The following is a 21,637-nucleotide window of genomic DNA, read 5'->3' on the forward strand; positions in this document are numbered from 1 at the left end:
GATCTTCGAGTCTGTGCCAGCCTTTGGAAAGTATGGGGTTAACTGAGCATAGACCTGTTTGCTACTTCCAGGAATTACCGTCTTCCTCTGTTCTGTTCCCCGTTCCCGGATCCTCTAGCTTGGGCGACCGATGCAATGATCCTGGACTGGTCCAACCTAGACCTTTACGCTTTTCCCCTGTTCGGGATGATTCGGGAAGTATTAAGGAAGTTTTGCTCGCACCAAAATGTAAAGATGATTCTCATGGCACCCTTCTGGCCGCAGAAGGAATGGTTCCTGGGCCTTATCAATCTACGCGTAGATTTTCAGAGGCTCCTTCCCGAAATTCCAAGTCTTCTCAGACAGCCCCATGTCAGGAGGTTTCATCAAGGACTATCCTCTCTGGCCCTAACAGGATTTCTACTGTCTACAGACTCATTAGAGCGAAAGGCTTTTCTAGAGCAGCAGCAGAGGCTATCGCCAAATGTAGAGGCATTTCCAAGTGGGCACGCTTTAGGAGGTGGTGCAGGAGAAATAAAGTCTCTTCCTCGAAAACTTCTATCACTCAAATAGCAGACTTCCTTTTCTATTTGAAATCCTCGAAAGGGTTGTCGGTCTTGACTATAAAGGGTTACAGAGCGATGCTAAGCTCTGTTTTTCGCCATAAAGGCCTAGACATCTCGAACAACCAAGACTTGTCCGATCTGATTAAGTCTTTTAATATCTCCCAAGTCCAAGAAAGAGGCTTCCTTCTCTTGGAATCTTGATGTGGTCCTTAAGTGGCTTTCTGACCCTCGATTTGAACCAATGCGCTCTTCCTCTCTAAGGGATTTGACTCGGAAAACTCTCTTTCTGGTGGCCTTAGCAACAGCTAAGAGAGTAAGTGAACTGCAAGCTACAAGCAAAAGGATCGGTATCTGCAAGGTAATGCAGTCTGTTCCCTTTTGCTTGGTTTTCTAGCTAAAAATGAGAACCCGTCACATCCCTGGCCCCGTTCTTTTTCAATTCCAGGTTTATCGGATATCCTAGGCACGGAAGAGAGAGAGCTGTGTCCTGTTCGTGCCCTCTGGTATTATTTACATCGAATGGAGAAGATTAGAGGCCAGTTTAGTAATCTCTGGTGTTCAGTTAAAAACCCTTCTAGACCCCTTTCAAAAAACACCATTTCATTCTTCTTGAAGGGTCTCATAGTTGAGGCACACTCTCAGTTAGCGGAAACGGACTTAACACTTTTTAAAGTTAAAGCACATGAAGTTAGAGCAGTTGCTACTTTGGTAGCATTCAAACACAATCTTTTTCTCTCAGCCATCCTGGAGGCGACACATTGGAAATGCAATTCAGTGTTCGCGATGCACTATTTGCGGGACGTCGAGACAATTTATGATAACTGCAGTACCCTAGGACCTGGCGTAGTGATGGGTGAGGAAGTTTATGAAGTCCCCCTTCCTTTCCTTTCCTCTTCACCTTGAAAATGGTGTTGAGTTCTTGGGGAGCCTAGGAGGGTACGATGTACCTGGAGTGCCCACTAGTTTTTTGTGTTGGGTAGTGGTCTTGTTTTTATATTTAATCATTGTTTAAATATGGTATAGGTGACTTTGTTGTTCTGTTTTGTTATTGTTGTGGTACTGTGGCCAGGGCAGGGTCAACTATTTATGCATTGGTGGCCTTCGGTGTACACCTTCGTCGCAAAGCTTAACCTTATACTTCGTCAGCCATCAGAGTACTTCTTCACTGCAAAGTGTCCCACTTAAGTAGAAGCGCTTCTGGCCATGCTGCCATGCTGCTACAGGTAGGATGAGCGCCGCCAGAGGCAAGATCTACCGGCAGCAGCTCTCTCATCAGAAGGAACAACCATTTATCTTATTATTTTTAAAGTAAGGTTTTGTCCATGATTCCCCTCCTCCTTTGAATGTGGAATCAGGTAAGTAATTACTGGGTAAGTTACGTATATAAAAATGACATTATAGATGGAGTCCACCATCCTCCCTGCACATGGACTCTTTTTTGCATAAACAAATTGTCGTGTTGGCGGTGTTGTTCCTCTTTTGTACGCCGAAGGTGGGCAGGGCATAGTCACCTATACAAACAAAAGAATCGCTACCGCTGAATTCAGAATTCTAACTGCCGTTAGAGTAGAAAATCTTAGCTAAGCAACTCCTGGGTAAGTATATATAAAACTTTATTGTATTATAAAAATGTCATATTGCAATACACTCCCTGAACACCTGAATTAGCCCTGGTTACCTACCAGCCCGAACTATATCCCCAACTCATTACCCACTAAGTGGGTAATTAACTGTCAGCGTTACCAATGCTTACAGGAAAATCCTAACAAATGAGTTACCTAGCGTACCGTTGGCAACGCTGCTGCAAGTCCCGGCTGTGTATGGCCGAGAACCTCAATTGCTTTTTGTTCGCCGTGCTGCTAGGACTTGTCCTACATCAGGCGAAATTTTGGTTATAAGCCCGACCCCCTTATTTTCGTTTTTGGATTGGATAACGACTTGGACTGGTTTTGATCGCCCCCTTCTCTCCTGGATTGTTCTTTCTCTGGTTTTTTGGACCTTCTCTCCCGTTTTGACTTGGCCTGGCTTGGATTTTGAAATGGATAAAATGGATAAGACACCACCCTTGGACAACTCCTCGGCTTCCACATCTGCTTCTGCCGTGGATTTACGGAGATCGCTACCGCTGGAGAAACCGCAGCCCATCGTTCGTGCACCGCCTGCAAGAAAAAGGATGAGTACCCTTAAAAACGACAGACATTCGTTGTGCATAAATTGCAGGAAGGTACAATGTAGCGTCACATTGCGATGTGACGAGTGTAGGTCATGGTCGACAACACAGATGGAGGATTATCTCAAGCATAGGAAATCATTAGCTTCTAAGAGTAAACGTAAGGACTCAGCGTTAGAAACTCAGGGTTTTGACAAAGAGGCTTTAGAGTCAGAATTATTTAGGAAATTAGAAGACAAATTGTCAGCCAGCATGTCTAGTTTGTTTTCAAGTTTCATGTCAAAACTAACAGAGATAAAGGATCAGGAAAAAAGTTAATAGGGACACAGAACCTAATCGTTCTTTTTCAGCTCCCCTGCCTGTTCCAGAACCAGCCCTAACGGGTGCCGGGGTCATGGAGAACCGCAAACCTCAAAGGTAGGATCTACCGGGCCCCGGCGCCGCAGGCAGTGTCAACAGCAGATTTCCCCTTTCACCCTGGTAACGTAAGTCCTAAGGTAAAATCTAATTTAGGATTGACGCAGACAGTTAGAGATAGGACGGTAGTAAAGAATCAGGAAGATAAGTTGAAGGTGCAGTCGGAGTCAGGTGTCATTAAGGTTGCGGCTCCTTGTTGGATCCAACAGCGGTTCTTTTTCCCATAGTAGGCTCTGCAACAAAAGGTTGCGAATTCGGTAGAGGATGATTCAATTTTGGTTCCTAGCTCTTCTAGTGTGGATAGGTTGGAAAGTATCCCTTTCTCTTCTTCCAAGTTTCTTCTTCCCCCTCGGGACAAACCTTCGTCCCTTTCAGAGTCCAATTCAATAGATCAATTGCTGAACATTGCAGAGTATAATGCTGATCTGTTGGGACTCTCTAAAGGCTACAGATCTTTGGTCAGAAATTGGTTTAATATTGGGTTTTCCAACATTTTTGAGCATGTTTTGAAAAATCTACCTGAATTTACAAATGATGCTTTACAGGATTATCAGGGGGGAACAGAATCGGTCTATTTTCTTTCCTTAAAATCTATGGCCTCTTCTGTATCCACAGACATCTCTTCTCCTATGGTTTCAAAATCTTCTATGGCTTTTTCTCAACCTTCTGTTTCGGGTCATTCTTCGGGGAGATTTTCGGTTTCTTCTCTCGCTCATCTGAGCTCTCTACCGTTAACGGACTTGCCTTCGGGACAATCTTCCACAAATCATATGATCTCTCGTCTTCCGGAGCCTGTTGCTGCGGCATCTGGTAGTGCGACTGTTCCCGTGTTCGATGTTTCGGCCCCGGTAGTCTCAACAATCACTCCAGTAGCTAGGTTTACGGGTAGCCTATCATCCACAATCGCTTCGGGTTCGGCACCTCGCAGTTTCCCATGCGAAACTCCTGTGAGCTCCGGTCCGTCTGGTGCGTTCCCTACATGTATGACGTCATCGGCAGGGTTTCCGGTGGTTTCCTCGAGTGTGGCTTCTTCTTCTCTCTTCCCTCCTTCTGTACCTTCCTTCTTTTCCTTTCCAACAGGTGTCTCTGTTCCTCTGGTTAGGACGGTTTTTGTAGGTTCGGGTTCGGTTGCGGGTCAACATGAGTTTTTACCACCTTGTTCTTCTTCCGCAAATAGCGGAGTGTCTGCTGCGGCGATTCCTCATCAGCATGCTTCTGTTATTCAGCCTAGTTCGGGGTTGGCGAGTATTGCGGCTTCTCCGTTTTCTGAGGGGGCGTGGTTCCCCCAGGTGTGTCTGGCTCAGCGTGGCTCCACCGTTGTTGGAGAGTGCGGGTTTTGCGCCGGCCCTTCTCGGCTGCCCGCAACATTGCGTTGATTCCCAGGTGTGCATCTTGCGCACTCAGGTATTTCGTGTTCGGGTTAACTGATCCAGCGTTTTCTAGGGTCAGCCTGTCTCTGTTCCTGTCTCGACTCGGTCGGATCTTTCTGATAAGGATTTCTCTTGCGAGGAAGAGGATCCGGTACGGAAGCCTGTTCTCCTTCAGCGAACGAACGAATACAAACGGATGGTGGACGTCATTCATGCTCTTTACCCACAGTCCAAGGCTCCGGAAGAACCTTTTCAACCTAATCAGGCGATGTTTGAGTCACTGTTCGCGATTTAAAACCAGTGGTGGCTCTTGCACCAAAGAATCTAGTTTGGTTTGGCCGTGTCGAGCAGGCATTGAGGAGGCAGACGGTAGGTTAGCGGCATTAATTGGGTCGGGTAGGCAGGATTCCTCCTTACTTCCTTCTCATAAGGGTTTTTACAAGGTTGCGGGTAACCCTTCTGCGGGTGTTAGGTACCTCTTAATGAATCAGTGGAAGCTCTTCTATCTAGGGTCCCTTCTTCGAATCGTTTGGTTTCCGTCCACGGCGAGAGAAGCGGGTATTTTGGAAGACACTTTTCGTTCTCAGTCGGAGGCTCTATCCCATTCGATGTGGATGTTATCTGGTTTAATGGGGTTCCTTAAACAGGACGGTTATTCTCCCTCGGACCGGTTTTGTTCGACAATCTCATCACTTCGTGTCAATGGGACTGGCTTATCAGGCAAATATATCGGCCGGTTGTACGACCTTCTTCGGTAAGAAAAGGAGGGATTTCTTTCTGAACCATCTACCTCCGCATTATCCAGATACTCACAAAAGGGCTCTGTTGAGAGCACCTTTGGCGCTCAGCAACAGTCTTTTCAGGGAGGAAGACGTAGCTTCGATGGTAAATTTCGTTTCCTCTTCTTCAGCTGTCGAGTCACAGCAAGCCATGATTCGTGTGGCAGCACAGTCCTCTAGATCTCCGAGAGGTTCCAGGATGACATCTCCAGCCAAGCGGACCCGTTCCAAATCACCAACCAGGTCCCCTAAGAAAGTCCGTTTCTCATCCAAGACTTCAGCTTCCGCTTCAGATCCGAAACCTTCTGTCCTTAAGAAGGGTTTTCGGAAATAGGAGACACTTCCCTCGTCTGCACCGGTAGGAGGTTGCCTAGCTCCATTCTGGGAATCCTGGAAGGAGTATGGCACAGAGAGTTGGGTAGTGGAGGTGTTAAGGAAGGGGTACAGAGTCCCTTTTCGTTCCCTGCCGCCTCTATCCAGCTCACTGGTTCATCTTCCCAGTTATTCCCTCTCCTCCATCAGGGGAATAGCATTAGCAGCAGAAGTCCGAGCCCTCTGGGAAAAAGGGGCTTTAGAACCCGCTCCTTCTTCCCCAGGTTTTTACAGTCGGATTTTTGTGGCTCCAAAGTCAGGAGGATCTTGGAGACCCATCATAGATCTCTCGAGTCTCAACTGGTTCATCATCTCCCTGAAGTTTCATATGGAAACTTCTCAGTCGGTGCTGCAGTCGGTCCGGAGAGACGACTGGATGATTTCAGTGGACCTCAAGGACGCTTATCTCCAAGTTCCGGTCCATCCGAATCTCGGAAGTTCCTTCGATTCTCGGGTCCAACTGGAACATTTCAGTTCAGAGTCCTCTGCTTCGGTCTGACCACAGCACCTCAAGTCTTTACGAGGGTGATGTCTCCTATTTCAGAGATAATGCATCGTCGGGGTTTCAGGATGAGGCGATACCTCAACGATTGGTTAGTTCAGGCTTCGTCAGTAGAGAAAGTTTTGCAGGCGAGGGACTTCTTACTGAATTTGTGTCAAAAGTTGGAAATATGCATCAACTTAGAAAAGAGCTCTTTGATTCCAGCTCAGACAAAAACGTACTTAGGAGTAACGATTCAGACGCGTCGTTTGAGGGCTTTCCCGACGGAGGAACGAGTTTTGGCAATTCTGAGCCAACTAGAAACATTCAGATCGAACAGAGCGCAACCTGTGAGCCTATGGAAGAGCTTGCTGGGCAGGATGGCCTCCCTCTCTCTCCTAATTCCAGGGTCTCGTCTCCGGATGCGTTCTCTTCAGGCATGTCTCAGGAATCGCTGGGACTTTCGGGAAGAGAACGCGTTCATAGTCTGGGACGATTCTTGCCTGAAGGATCTTCGGTGGTGGTCAGAAGAATATCATCTGACCATCGGCGTAAGATTGGACTCCCCCATTCCAGATTTCCATCTGTACACAGATGCCTCGGTTCAGGGTTGGGGAGCAACCCTGGAGGAATGTCAGGCCAGAGGCCTTTGGACGAATCTGGATCGGAGGGAGTCCATCAACCACAGAGAACTACGAGCAGTAGAAGAGGCTCTAAGTTGCTTCGCAGATCAGTTAAGCAACAGGACGGTAGCGCTCTTTTTTGCGACAACGTAACCGCTGTGTCATACCTCAAGAAGGAGGGGGTACAAAATCACAAACTTTGAATCAAGTCGCCCAGAGAATTCTCCCGCTGGTGCGAGTGCCACAGGACTACTCGTTCCTCAATTCGTATCGGGAAACTCAACGTTTTTGGCGGACGCCTAAGCCGGTCGCAAAGAGGTTCTAGGGGAATGGACGTTAGTGCAGGAGGAAGTTCAACTTCTATTGAAGAAATGGCCAGCAACCATAGACCTGTTAAGCTACGAGACTAAACTTTCGCCTCCCAGTATACTTCTCCCCAGTAGAAGATCCCATGTCGTTCGGGACGGACGCCATGTTGCATTCTTGGAACAACATGCAAACGTATGCATTCCCTCCGTTCGGAATGATTCAACAAGTGTTGATGAAACTCAGGATCTCCTACAACACCGAGATGACGTTGATTTGCCCTTTTTGGCCTTAAAGACCTTGGTTTCCGGACCTTCTCGATTTACTAATAGATGTTCCGGTTTTCCTTCCAGAGAGGAAAGATCTTCTCAGACAGCCGCACTTCCATCACTTCCACCGGAACCTCCGCGTGCTGAAGCTAGCTGCGTGGAGACTATCTAGCGAGCAGCACGTCATGCCGGACTCTCTAAGGCAGTGGCTCGCCAACTGTCTTTCTGTCTGAGAAGATCATCCAGAAAACTATATCAGGCCAAGTGGGCAGTTTATCGCAGTTGGTGCCAGAACCAAGGTCATCGTATTTCACTACCAACGGTAGCGAAAATAGCGGACTTTCTACTTTTTCTGAGGAAAGAAAAGAAATTTTTCGTACTCTCGATCGCGGTTACAGATCAATGCTTAGTAGTACGTTCCGTTTCCATCTCCCGAATTGGCGACCAGTAGAATACTTCACGATCTCTTAAGGTCTTTTAAGATAGAACGTCCAGTTCTTCCCCTTCGGGCACCATCGTGGGATTTAGCGGCGGTATTGACTCTCCTTAGGTCGTCAGAATACGAGCCATTAGAAACACTGTCATTAAGACAGTTAACGAAGAAGGTATTATTTCTAGTTGCTCTGGCCACAGCTAGAAGAGTAGGAGAGATTCGAGCTGTCTCAAGAACTGTATCTTTCTCAGGGAAAGATATTTTTCTGTCATATTTGTCAGAATTCGTAGCTAAATCGGAATCGGAATCGAATGCTTTACCCAGAGTGTTTAGAGTAACGTCTTTAGAAGATTTCGTGGGAGGTGACGCTTCAGAAATGCTATTATGTCCGGTCAGGGCGCTGAAGGCTTATTTATCACGCACAGAAAAGATGTTGCCTCACCCGAGAACGCTATTCGTTTCTCCCAGACGTCCTTCACACTCGATCTCGAAGAATGCTATTAGTTTTTTCCTAAGAGAGGTAATACAACAAGCGTCGGCTAATTCTTCGACTCTTTCGGAACCATCGAACTCCTCTGAACGCCCAAGAGCTCATAGTATTAGAGGGGTAGCGACATCGTCGGCATTTCTCAAGAATTTCTCGGTGTCGGCAATCTTAGAAGCAGCTACTTGGAAATCAGTATCAGTTTTCACTTCCTTCTACCTTAAGGACATTCAATTCTCGTCGGATAAGGGTTACTCGCTGGGTCCTTTTGTGGCAGCCAATTCAATTCTTTAGTAAAGGGTAGATGAAAGGTGGGGGTGGGGAGAGTAGGGGCAAGGTTAGACAGCATAAGATAGGTGAGTAGTTTTGTCAGTGAATTGGAATTCTTTTACGAAACACAAGATTTTTTTTTTTTTTTTTTTTTATAATTAAATGAGGATAGGTATATCCAGGTGGTTTTCAGCTAGATTTATTCAACCTCTCGGCACAGCATCGATAGCAACGGACGGCAATGATTCGGAAGCTCCGACTGCACATTCAACTTATCCTCCGTACATGAGAGGCTACAATAGCCACATGGGAGACTCGTCGTTCCCCTCCATACATGAGAGGCTACCAATAGCCACATGGGAGGTTCGCCAGGCTCCGCTACATGCGAGGCTTTGATTAGCCACATGGGAGTTAGTTCCCTTCTTCCGTGGGAGGTTTTCCTTGAATACCACATGGGAAGTAGCTCGACCCAGACAGTACCATGACTCGAGACTGACGTTAAGGGTACTCTCTCCTTCCAGGCATCCCCACCTGCTGAGTAGACTACCAGGTGAGGTTTGTTGTTTTTATGCATAATAGACGATAATGAGTTACCTGCTTTACTTGTTGGTAGGTCGGTCTGACTTAATTGAACCCACCTCCACTAAATTTTGTTAATCGGGCTAATTCAGGTGTTCAGGGAGTGTATTGCAATATGAAGTTTTCATAATAAAACTAATATTGTAATACTTACCTGAACACCTGAATGATTCCCACCCTCCTCCCCACTTCAATCTGATTAATGAATAACGCAATTGGGGTTCTCGGCCATACACAGCCGGGACTTGCAGCAGCGTTGCCAACAGTACGCTAGGTAACTCATTTGTTAGGATTTTCCTGTAAGCGTTGGTAACGCTGACAGTTAATTACCCACTTAGTGGGTAATGAGTTGGGGATATAGTTCGGGCTGGTAGGTAACCAGGGCTAATTCAGGTGTTCAGGTAAGTATTACAATATTAGTTTTATTATGAAAACTTCATATCAGTTCTGAGGTTAATTACAGGTTAATTACAGTCAGCTGCCAGAAAATAACGGTAAATTCTTGAGAAGCAACCAAAATACTGCAGGAAAAGTCAGTTTCCAAGGTCATACCCCAAGCGGAGCTGTTCAGCAGTTCTACCCAAGTATGTGTTGAATGTTTTTGACACTAACTTAACTAAGTAGCAAATTGCTTGTTTCAGAGATACTGGACCCCTTCTGTCGTACAATTGAAGTGGGAAATGGGTTTTAGTATGGGGAAAAAATGAGTGAAATGGAAGGGGGTATTTTTACTTAACGGAAGCCAGGAACCCCCCACACTTAACTTACCTGTATTATGGTACTGTATATCATCAAAATGAATAATAGGGTTAGGACCAGCCACACCTACATTGGATGCTGGATCCTTGCCTGTCCTGAGCTGAGACTCCCCCCGTTACATGACGTAGGTCACCCAGTGTGTGGGTCACTGAAAATGTTCGATGAATGTGACCCTTTTAGAATCAGAACTTGCATAAGTATCAGGGGCATCAGGATCCTTAACTCTATTTCATTCATTTTCTGTTTTCCCCTCTACAAACCAGGCTTCCCACTGCTGTCCCCTATGATTGCAGGATATAAGAGGGTCCAATATCTTGAAAACTGTCCGTGCTAATTTCTTATGGACTTGAATGTTAAAAATGTAGACACTCACTAAAAACATAACCTGTGAAATTGTGTGATCTAGCAAACAATCCAAAGAACAGGAGCCGGAACGGCCGTTTAACTTTCAGACAAGGTTGTTATCTACTGACGGCAAGGGGGAAGTCCCGCCCACTCGTTGGTATGCACTCCACTTTGCTTTCGGCCACTGTTGTGAGATGTCTCTGCTCTTCTCTGTTTGCTTTCTTTTGTTTTGTTTTGTTGGTATATTTTTGTGTGGTTGTTGTTTGTGCTATAATTATATGCAAACCCCTCAATCACTTTAGCACTTTTGTAGAGGAAGCTGCTGGCTTAGGCACTTTCCAGGGAAGGACAGACTGTGTATTCCGTTTCTCTCTTTTTATTACGTGCTTTTATTTAACGTGACTTCTGCGTCTGTCTGTCTGTCTGTATTGAAATCGTGTAACTCAGTTTTCGACCTGTTCCCTTTGTCTGATGGACTTGAAATTTTGCATGGTTACTTTCTCCCGGTGACAATACAACCTTACATGATCAGTAGGTCAGCAGTGACCTCTAGTGACCCTACAGTATCTCTGGATTTGGATGAAACTCTTCAGATTTTTCTCAACTTCTTTGACTTGGGTATTAATTTAGCTGTGTCCTCCCCTCTTTCCTCTCCCTCCCCTTCCTTATTCCATCTTCTCTCCTTCCCTCTTGCATCACCTCCCCTTCCCTCTTCCATCCCCCTTCTGAAGCATACGATCAAGTGTAAATTTAGCTGTATCCTCCCCTCTTCCCTCCCCCTCGTTTTCCCTCTTCCATCCCCTCCCCTTCCCTCTCCTCCCTCCCCTCCCCTCTTCCCCCTTCCCCTTCCCCTTCCCCTTCCCGAGCACACGATCAAGTGTCAATTTAGCTGTGTTCTCCCCCTCCCCTTCCCTCTCCCCCTCCCTTCCCCCTCCCCCTTTGAAGCATGCGATCAAATGTTTTCCATCCCCTCCCCTCCTCTCCCCTTCTGGAGCACATAATCATGCGTTAATTTAGCTCTGAGTGTCCCCCCTTTCCTTTTCACTCCCCTTTCCCCTTCCATCCCCTCCACTTCCACCTTTCCTCCTCCTTCCCCCTCCTTCACTTTCCTCCTCCCTTATGCCTTCCCCCTCCCCTCACTCTTCATCCTCACCTCCCCTATCTTCCCCTTCCCTCTACCCACTTCCCCTCCCCTCCCCATCCACCCTTTTGGGGTATACGATCAAGTGTTAATTTAGCTGTGTCCTCCCCCTCCTCCTCTCCTATGCCTTCCCCTCCCCTCTCCTATCTTTCCCCTTCCCCCACCCATCAACCTTCCCTCTTTCATACCCTTAAAAAGTTAAGTATACCTTAGTTTTACCAGACCACTGAGCTGATTAACAGCTCTCCTAGGGCTGGCCCGAAGGATTAGACTTATTTTACGTGGCTAAGAACCAATTGGTTACTTAGCAACGGGACCTACAGCTTATTGTGGAATCGAACCACATTATAGCGAGAAATGAATTTCTATCACCAGAAATAAATTCCTCTAACTCTTCATTCATCCATTTTCGGCGGAATTGAACTCCGGCCCATCGAATGACGGTCTGAAGCTCAACCGACTTGGCCAACAAAGGGCTTCTTTCATCCCCTACCCCCCCTTTCCTTCCAAGGCACACGATCATGTTAATTTAGCTCTCCTTCCCCTCCCTTCCTCTTCCCTCCCCTTCCCTCTTCTATCCCCTCCACTTCCACCTTCCCTCCTTCCTCTCCCTAGGCCTTCCCCTACCTACCCCCCCCCTTCCAGGGCACACAATCAATTGTTAATTTAGCTGTGTCCTTCCCTCCCTTCTCTCTTCCCTCCCCTTCCCTCTTCTATCCCCTCCATTCCACTTTTCCTCCCCTTCCTCCTCCCCTAGGCCTTCCCCCTACCTACCCCTCCCCTCCCCCTTTCCAGAACTCATGATCAGATGTTAATTTAGCTGTGTCCTTCCCTTGCTTCCCTCTTCCCTCCCCTTCCCTCTTCTAATCCCTCCACTTCCACCTTTCCTCCCCTCCAAGTATTTCAGACCATAATGTCATAGAACTAACAGGCCGTTCCAGGGCACATGAAAACAGAGATAAGCAAGAGACGAAAAAATGGGAAGGATATGGAAAATACAATTTCTATAGTAAGAATATAAGTTGGTCAAAAGTAAATGAAGAATTAAACAAAGAATGGGAAAGCATATTTGTAAGTGATAATATACAGGTAAATACCAATATATTATATAAAATATTAGAGGAAATAGTGGAAAAATATATACTGAAGAAAATAAGTAAACATCAGTCACGAATACCAAGAGACAGAAGGATCTTGTTCCAGAAAGTCAGAAAGTGGAAAAAAGGTCTTGCAAAAGAAAAGAATGCATGGAAAGTGATGGAACTAAAAAGTAAGATAGAAAATGCAGAACAAAAGATTATACAGTCAAAAGAAAATGAAAAATGGGACCTAGAAGAAAAGACCCTAAATAATATCAAGCAAAACCCTAAAATTTTTTATTCATATGCAAAAAAGATGAATAAAATAAGAGTAGAAATAGGCCCTCTAAGAATTGAAGGGCGATTAACAAATAAAAAAAAAAGGAAATATGTAGCATATTAGCAGAAAGATATAAGAGTGAATTTACACCTAGAATTGATAATGAAGATAATGATACAGAAATAAGAGATGAAAATATTGAATATTTATCGGACATAGATATTACAGAAGCCGATATTGTGCAGGCTATTAATGAAATTAAAAATGGATCAGCAGCAGGACCAGACAGCATACCTGCCATATTGTTAAAGAAAGTGGTTCATTCAATCGCAAAGCCGCTCGCAATATTATTGAGAGAAAGTATAGATACAGGCATGATTTATGATGAGCATAAATTAGTATATATTACTCCTACTTTCAAAAGTGGTTCAAGACTAGAGGCAAGTAATTATAGGCCTGTGAGTCTGACATCTCATATTATGAAAGTTTATGAAAGGGTAATGAAAAAAATATAATGAAACATTTATTGAAAAATAGATTGTTCAATATAGGACAACATGGTTTTGTACCCGGAAAAAGCACACAAACCCAACTGTTAGTCCACCATGAAAGCATATATAAAAATATGATAAATGAAAAAGATACACATGTGGTTTACCTAGACTTTGCAAAAGCTTATGACAAGATAGACCATAATATATTAGCAAAAAAAATGAGAAAACATAACATTGTGGACAAAGTAGGAAGATGGATAAAAAGAATTTTTGCTAAAAAGAAAACAGATAGTGATTGCAAACGATGAGAAATCGGATGAAGCTATGGTAATATCCGGTGTGCCACAAGGTACGGTGTTAGCTTCATTGCTGTTTGTGATTATGATTGCAGACATACAGTAGACAGTAATGTTAAGGACTCGGTAGTGAGAAGTTTCGCAGATGATACAAGAATAAGCAGAGAAATTGCTTGTGATGAAGATAGGAACTCGCTACAAAGAGACCTAAACAAAATATATAAATGGGCAGAGATAAATAGGATGGTATTTAACTCTGATAAATTTGAATCAATAAACTATGGTGATAAAGAAGGAATGCTATATGCATATAAAGGACCTAATAACGAGACAATCACAAATAAGGAAGCAATTAAAGACCTTGGTGTGATGTTGAATAGGAATATGTTATGCAATGATCAAATAGCAATACTATTGGCAAAATGCAAAGCAAAAATTGGAATGTTGTTCCGGCACTTCAAAACAAGAAAAGCCGAACACATGATTATGCTTTATAACGTACGTATGTAGTCCACTTGAATGTTGCAATATAATATGGTACCCACACTACCAAAAGGATATTGCACAAATAGAGAGTGTACAAAGGTCATTTGCAGCTAGAATAGAAGAAGTTAAGGACCTTGACTACTGGGAAAGACTACAATTCTTAAGTTTATATAGTCTTGAAAGGAGAAGAGAACGCTACATGATAATCCAGGCATGGAAACAGATAGAATGAATTACCGAAAACATCATGGAGCTAAAAATATCAGAAAGAGCAAGCAGAGGTAGATTAATAGTGCCCAAAACTGTACCATGAAAACTAAGGAAAGCACACAGGACATTAATCCACCATGCACCAGCATCGATAATACAGCGTCTATTCAATGCGCTACCAGCTCATCTGAGGAACATAACAGGAGTGAGCGTAGATGTGTTTAAGAATAAGCTTGACAAATATCTAAGATGCATCCCAGACCATCCAAGATTGGAAGATGCAAAATATACCGGAAGATGCATTAGCAATTCTCTGGTAGACATCAGAGGTGCCTCACACTGAGGGACCTGGGGCAACCCGAACGAACTGTAAGGTCTGTAAGGTAAGGTAAGGTCCCTAGGCCTTCCCCCCCTACCTACCCCTCCCCTCTTCCAGAGCACACACTCAGATGTTAATTTAGCTATGTCCTTCCCTCCCTTCCCTCTTCCCTCCCCTTCCCTCATCTATCCCCTCCATTTCCACCTTTCCTCCCCTTCCTCCTCCCCTAGGCCTACCCCTACCTACCCCTCCCCCTTCCAGAGCACACAATCAAATATTAATTTAGCTATGTCCTTCCCTCCCTTCCCTCTTCCCTCCCCTTCCCTCATCTCTCCCTTCCACTTCCATCTTTCCTCCCCTTCCTCCCCCCTAGGCCTTCCCCCTACCTACCCCTCCCCCCTTCCAGAGCACATGATCAAATGTTAATTTAGCTATGTCCTTCCATCCCTTCCCTCTTCCCTCCCCTTCAATCTTCCATCCCCTCCACTTCCACCTCTCCTCCCCTTCCCCTCCCTCCCTCTTCCTCCTCCCCTAGTCCTTACCCATCCCACCCCTTCCCCCTCCCCCCCTATCTTCCCCTTTCCCCTCCCCTCCCCTATCTTCCCCTTCCCCTAACCCATCCCCTCCTCCGTGTTCCTCATTGGATGGGTGGGTACCGTTCTCAGCTAGCACTCTGCTGGCCCCGTGTTCGATTCTCCAACCGGCCAATGAAGAATTAGAGGAATTTATTTCTGGTGATAGAAATTCATTTCTCGCTATAATGTGGTTCGGATTCCACAATAAGCTGTAGGTCCCGTTGCTAGGTAACCAATTGGTTCTTAGCCACGTAAAATGAATCTAATCCTTTGGGTCAGCCCTCTCTAGGAGAGCTGTTAATCAGCTCGGTGGTCTGGTTAAGCTAAGCTATACTTAATTTCCCATTTGGAGCACACAGTCAAGTGTTAATTTAGCTGTGTACTCCTCCTCCTCCTCCTCCCTTTCCCTCTTCTATCCCCTCACCCTCCTCTTCAATTCCCTCCCCCTCCCCCTTCCAAAGTAGATGATTAAGTGTTAATTTAGCTGTGTCCTCCCCTCCCTTCCCTCTTCCATCCCCTCCCTTCCCTCTTCCATCCCCTCCACTTCCACCACCTTCCCTCCCCCATGCCTTCCCCTCCCCTACCCCCTCCCCTATGCCTTCTCCCTCCCCTCCCCTACCCCCTCCCCCTTTCAGAGCACACGATCAAGCGTTAATTGTTCCTACACAAATACAAACCCTTGGTCCTTTACATATGGGGATACTTTTGGCGTAGCTGAACATAGGCCACAAAAGACTTACAAGGCATTAGTTGGTATCACTACCAGCTGGGCATGTGGTTGGCAACAGTGGGTAGCCCACGGTGCTAACCGCCCAGATTCACGCATCACATCTCTTTCTGGCCTTGTGCGGAGCGGACACGTTTTTCTGCGGCTCTCTGTTCAATTCCTGGCTGCGAAAGCTACAACTTCACGGTGTGTTTGTTCCTGTTTTTGTTTGTGATTGTGACCTTGTGTACTTGTGTGTGTTTGTGAGACGGCTAACCCCTCGCAAACCCATGATTTAGACAAGCCTTGGCGCCGGATTTGTCCTGGTAAGGACAAAAAATGTGGTGCCTTCCGCTGTTCTGCGGATTCTGATCCCCACTCCCTTTGCTTAAAGTGTTGTAAGGGGAGCAAGGATCCCCCTGATTGTACTGTGGATGAACCATGAGATGAGTGTAGGCTCTGGTCCCCCGAGCAGTGGGATAGGTACTTGTGTAGACCCAGGTATTGAAGGAAGGAGCCCAAGGCGTCGGAGGGGCTCTATTCGGTCCCTTCGACCCCCATCGTGGTTACTCCTTCTCCGTCTTATCTGAGTCCCAGTGGCCTCTCCTTACTGCCCCTGACGGAACTTGTCTCTCTATCCCCTGTGTCCGCATCTGCGACCCCAGAGAAGGCGAGATTGGCTGACCTAGCCTGCACCCCCCCCAGTTCCCCCCCTACCCAGAATCTCTTATTTTTAAACATCTAACTTACCTGGTAGTTATATATATAGCTTAAGTCCCTGACGTCACGGCAGAATTTCAAAACTCGCGGCAATCGCCGATAAGGAGGTCAGGTGGTCCACCTATGCGCCCTCTACCCAGGTACCTGGAACCATTCCAATTATTCCTCAGATCTTCCCTGCCGCCGATCGGTGACATCGTTGGATTTTCACTCGTTCAGCCCGTGTTTTTTCGCAGTTTTTTTTGGTGAAGTACACTTTGGCTTTCGCTCGTTTTTTGAATTGCTTTTGGATTTTTCTTGACTCTTTAGATTTTGTTTGGTTTGACCCTTGGACTTGTCTTTTGATCTCTCTTTTGGATTTGCTATCAACATGTCTGACTCTTCGAGTGTGCGAATGTGTGTGAGGGATGTAAGACTCGGCTTGCGAAAGCCTCTTTGGATCCTCATTCAGTATGTATGAAATGTAGGGGTAAGAGGTGTGAGTTAGATGACAGATGTGATGAGTGTTTAGGTCTTTCTGAAAGGGAGTGGATGGATTATAACCGCTATGTAAGGAAGCTTGAAAGGGACCGGCTCAGAAGAGCCAAGAGTACTTTTTCTCACTCTTCTAATGATAGCCAGGAATTAGATAATTCTTTGCCCCAAGCTAACGACCCTTTTGATCCTTCTACCATAGTGGTAGTTCCTGATCCCCCTACTGATTCAGATAAAGACCCAACTCTCAAGGATATGATGGCGGCCATTCAAGCCCTGGGCCAACGGGTAGAATCCCTTGCTGAAGACAGGGAAAAATTGTGGTCTAACATGAGAGATCTTAAAAGTGCAAGTGTCAGTGCTAAGGTTAGTGCAAGTGCAGTGGAGGGTGCGGCCGCTCGGATCTGTCGTGCTCCTAGCCCTAGACCTCTTCCAAGCTCCCCAACCCCTGGGAGAAGGAAAGTCGACAGGCGAAGGGAGGCAAGAGATTTTAGCTCCCGAGCGGTCGTCCCCTCGAGTGTTCCTGTGGACGCTTCCCAGGACACTCACCCTCGCCATAGGAAAGGCGAGGCAAGATTGTGTTCTTCGTCTTCTGATGACGCAGTTCCCAGACGGGGCTGGTGTCTGGTCTCGGAATCGAGACCGCTCAAGAGGAAGCTGCCCCCTGTTGAGGGACGTCGTATGGGGTCTTCTCAGACTCAGGGGTGTAGCCACTGGAGCAGCCCGGAGCGCTTCCATCTCAGCTCTGAAGGTAGCTCTCCTGCCAAAAGCAGGCATAGACTGCCAGACTCGGTCAGAACGCCTGGCAGCAAGAAGGCAGCGGACGCTTTTCTTACGTCAGTGCATGCTCCCCCTCCTCCTTCGGATTGGGACTCGTCCCCGGAACGCTCTCCCCAATCTTTGCAGTTGGATGAAGATTTGTTAGATGATGTTGCGACTTCCCCGGTCTGTCCCCAGCAGCAGGAAGCTCCGCAGTGGACTTTGCTGAAGGATATGCAGCAGAAACTGTCTTCCCTGATGCAAGCTTGGCAGCCTGCTGGTAAGGTGAAGGTTACAGGACGTCCAGCTAAAGAAGTTCACGTCAAGCGTTCAGCAGCTACAGACGTCAAGAGTCGAAGAACTGGACGTCAAGACGATGGATGACAGGACGTCAAACGTCAAGAGACTGGATGCCAGGACGCTCTTGCAGCTGGGCGCCAGGACGCCAAGCGTCAAGATTTTGGACGCCAGGATGCTCTTGCAGCTGGGCGCCAGGACGCCAAGCGTCAAGATTTTGGACGCCAGGACGCTTGTGCAGCTGGGCGCCAGGACGTCAAGGGTCTAGATATTGGACTCCAGGACGGTCTGGTCGAGAGCTCTCATGGTTTGGAGGCAGCAGCAAGTACTGTAAACAGGACGTCTCCACTTCGGTTACTGGACAGCAATCGGAGGAGGTAGACGACGATCTTCCTCCTTCACCAGATCTTCCTCTTGAAAACGTTTCCGACGAAGAGGAACAGAAAGATCAACACCCCTCGTCAGACTTGAAAAGGTTGATGAAAGTTTTTACGGAACTTTTTCCGGACAACTTTGTGCCGGCTGCTCCTCGTTCTCCACCCTCGGAATTCACGCTCAGGAAGACTATTAAGAAGGCTATCTTCACGAAGATGATTGTCTTGTTCCTCCAAACGAGCTTTAAGAGTAATGGAGGAGTGGATGAACACCAAGAAGGACCAAGGACGGACAGTGTTCTCTTTTCCCCCGGCTAGACTAGCGTCGAGATCTAGCATTTGGTACGAGACTGGAGAAGCTCTTGGCCTGGGAGTTCCTGCCTCTTCCCAGGGAGACTTCTCGAGTCTGGTAGACGCTTCTTGCCGAGTAGCCATGGGCAAATCTAAGGTTTTTTGGTCTTCTTCGGAAATGGATCACCTCCTCAAGGGAATCTTCAGGGCTTTTGAAGTCTTTAATTTTCTAGACTGGACTCTGGGAGCCTTGGGAAAGAAGACGGAGACCATCAAAGATTCGGACACTGAGGAACTAGTTCATCTAATGTCATGTATGGACAAGGCTCTCAGGGATGGAGCCAATGAACTGGCAGCTCTCTTCTCTGCGGGAGTCTTGAAGAAAAGGGCCCATCTTTGTACTTTTCTTTCCAATGGGGTTACGCCCATCCAGAAGTCAGAACTCCTTTATGCTCCTCTTTCTACCCACCTGTTTCCACAAGAATTAGTGAAAGAGGTCTCTTCAGCCTTAGCTCAAAAAGCCACGCAGGACTTAATCACCAAGACGGCTAGGAAAGTTCTGCCAACAAGCTTCGCTCCTCAGAAGGTCAAAGGAGGAGCTCCTGTGTTTCAGCGTTTTCGAGGCAGAACCCTCAGTAGAGGGAATTCAAGATCTGCTGTCAAAAGGGCTACAAAAAGAGGCTCTAGATAGGGAGAAGCAGGGTCTGAGGAAAGTCTCCTTCAGACAGCAATAGGAGCCAGATTGACACACTTCTGTCTAGAATGGGAGAGGAGAGGAGCGGACCCATGGTCCATTCAATTGATCAAGGAGGGGTACAAGATCCCTTTTCTGAGGAAGCCCCCTTTAGCTACAAGGCCGTTAGACCTTTCGGCCAATTACAGAGTGAAAATCAAGGCGGAGGCTCTGCAACAGCAGTTTTCTCTGTTGCTGCAGAAACAGGCTATAGAGAAAGTGCTAGATCCAGAATCTCCAGGATTTTACAATCGTTTGTTCCTGGTTCCCAAGAGTTCGGGGGGATGGAGGCCGGTGCTAGACGTGAGCGCACTCAACGTGTTTGTTCAGAAGACGAAATTCACGATGGAAACAACGAAATCCGTTCTAGCGGCAGTCAGACAGCACGACTGGATGGTATCAATGGATCTTCAGGATGTGTATTTTCACATCCCTATCCACCCGAGCTCCAAGAAATACCTGAGGTTCGTTCACGGGGGAGAAGTTTTCCAGTTTCGAGCCCTTTGTTTCGGCCTAAGCACCGCTCCTCAAATTTTCACGAGATTAATGACAAACGTAGCTGGAATGCTTCACACAAGAGGCATCAGAGTCTCCTTATATCTGGACGACTGGCTCCTCAGAGCTCCTTCCTACGCTCGCTGCCTGGAGGATCTTCAGACAACTCTTCATTTATCAGAAGAACTTGGCCTGTTGATAAACAGAACAAAGTCTCAGCTGACCCCATCCCAAGATATTCAGTACCTTGGGATGAGGATTCAGAGTCAGGTTTTTCGGGCTTTTCCGTCGGTATCAAGGACGGAACAAGCATTAGAAAAACTTCAGAAATTCTTAAGGAAACGAACATGCTCGGTGAGGGAATGGATGAGTCTGCTGGGGACCCTTTCCTCTCTAGAGCAGTTTGTCTCCTTGGGAAGACTGAACCTTCGTCCGTTACAATTCCATCTAAATCGGAACTGGGACAAAGACAAGGAACTAGAGACAAAGTGCATCCCCATTTCGGAGCAAGTAAGACATTATCTGAAATGGTGGAACGATCCCCTCAAGCTTCAAGAGGGCCTTTCCTTGCAACAGAGGAACCCAGACCTAGTGTTGTTCTCCGATGCGTCGGACTCGGGATGGGGAGCAACACTGGGAAAGATGGAAGTCTCGGGCTCCTGGACCAGAGAACAGGTAAAGTGGCACATCAACCAGAAGGAACTAACTGCTATCCTTCTGGCTCTGATAGAATTCGAACACTTAGTGGAGAAAAGAGTGGTGCAGGTCAACTCCGACAACACGACAGCGTTGGCCTACATCAACAAACAAGGAGGCACCCACTCCAGGTCTCTTTACGAGACGGCAAGAAAACTGCTTCTTTGGGCGAAGGAGAAAGATGTGACACTAGTAACCCGTTTTATTCAAGGCGAAAGGAATGTGAGGGCAGACATGCTGAGCAGAAGAAATCAAGTCCTATCGACAGAGTGGATGCTTCATCAGGACGTCTGCAAGAGCTTGTGGCGGATTTGGGGACGACCATGCATAGACCTCTTCGCCACAGCGCAAACGAGGAAGTTGGAGGCTTACTGCTCTCCCATTCCAGATCCCGAGGCGATTCACATAGACGCGTTCCTTATGGACTGGTCCAATTTGGACGTGTATGCGTTTCCTCCGTTCAAAATAATTCACAGAGTGTTGCAGAAGTTCGTAGCTCACGAGGGGACCAGAATGACCCTAGTGGTCCCTTACTGGCCAACAAGGGAATGGTTCACAGAGGTACTGGAATGGATGGTGGACACCCCGAGAAGACTACCGTTGAGAATAGATCTACTCAAACAACCCCACTTGGAAAGGTATCACCAAAACCTCCAAGCTCTACAAATGACTGCCTTCAGACTATCGAGAAACTCACAAGAGCTAGAGGCTTTTCGAAGGAGGCAGCTAGCGCGATTGCAAGAGCAAGGAGGTCATCAACCATTAGGGTATACCAATCCAAGTGGGAAGTATTTAGAGGATGGTGCAGGAACAACTCTGTTTCCTCTTCCAGTACCTCTGTGACCCAAATAGCAGACTTTCTTCTTTTCCTTAAAAGGAAACTTAAGTTCTCTATTTCCACAATTAAGGGATATAGGAGTATGTTAACAGCTGTCTTTAGACACAGAAACTTAGATCTGTCTTGCAATAAGGATCTCCAGGACCTTATCAGATCCTTCGAGACCGTTAAA

The 21,637-nt window shown here is 46.6% G+C and overlaps 1 protein-coding gene across 1 annotated transcript in view; it reads left to right on the forward strand.

Moving 5' to 3' along the window:
- The first annotated feature begins 9,614 nt into the window (after positions 1-9,614).
- Positions 9,615-21,637, forward strand: part of LOC136826865 (dual specificity protein phosphatase 23-like) — a 198,315-nt gene continuing 186,292 nt past the window's right edge. Inside the window, exon 1 of the mRNA XM_067084368.1 lies at positions 9,615-9,682. The gene's annotated coding sequence lies outside the window, so the exon portion shown is untranslated. The remainder of the gene's footprint in view (positions 9,683-21,637) is intronic.

The sequence above is a fragment of the Macrobrachium rosenbergii genome, chromosome 41 (genome assembly GCF_040412425.1).
Source record: "Macrobrachium rosenbergii isolate ZJJX-2024 chromosome 41, ASM4041242v1, whole genome shotgun sequence".
Lineage (NCBI taxonomy): Eukaryota > Metazoa > Arthropoda > Malacostraca > Decapoda > Palaemonidae > Macrobrachium > Macrobrachium rosenbergii.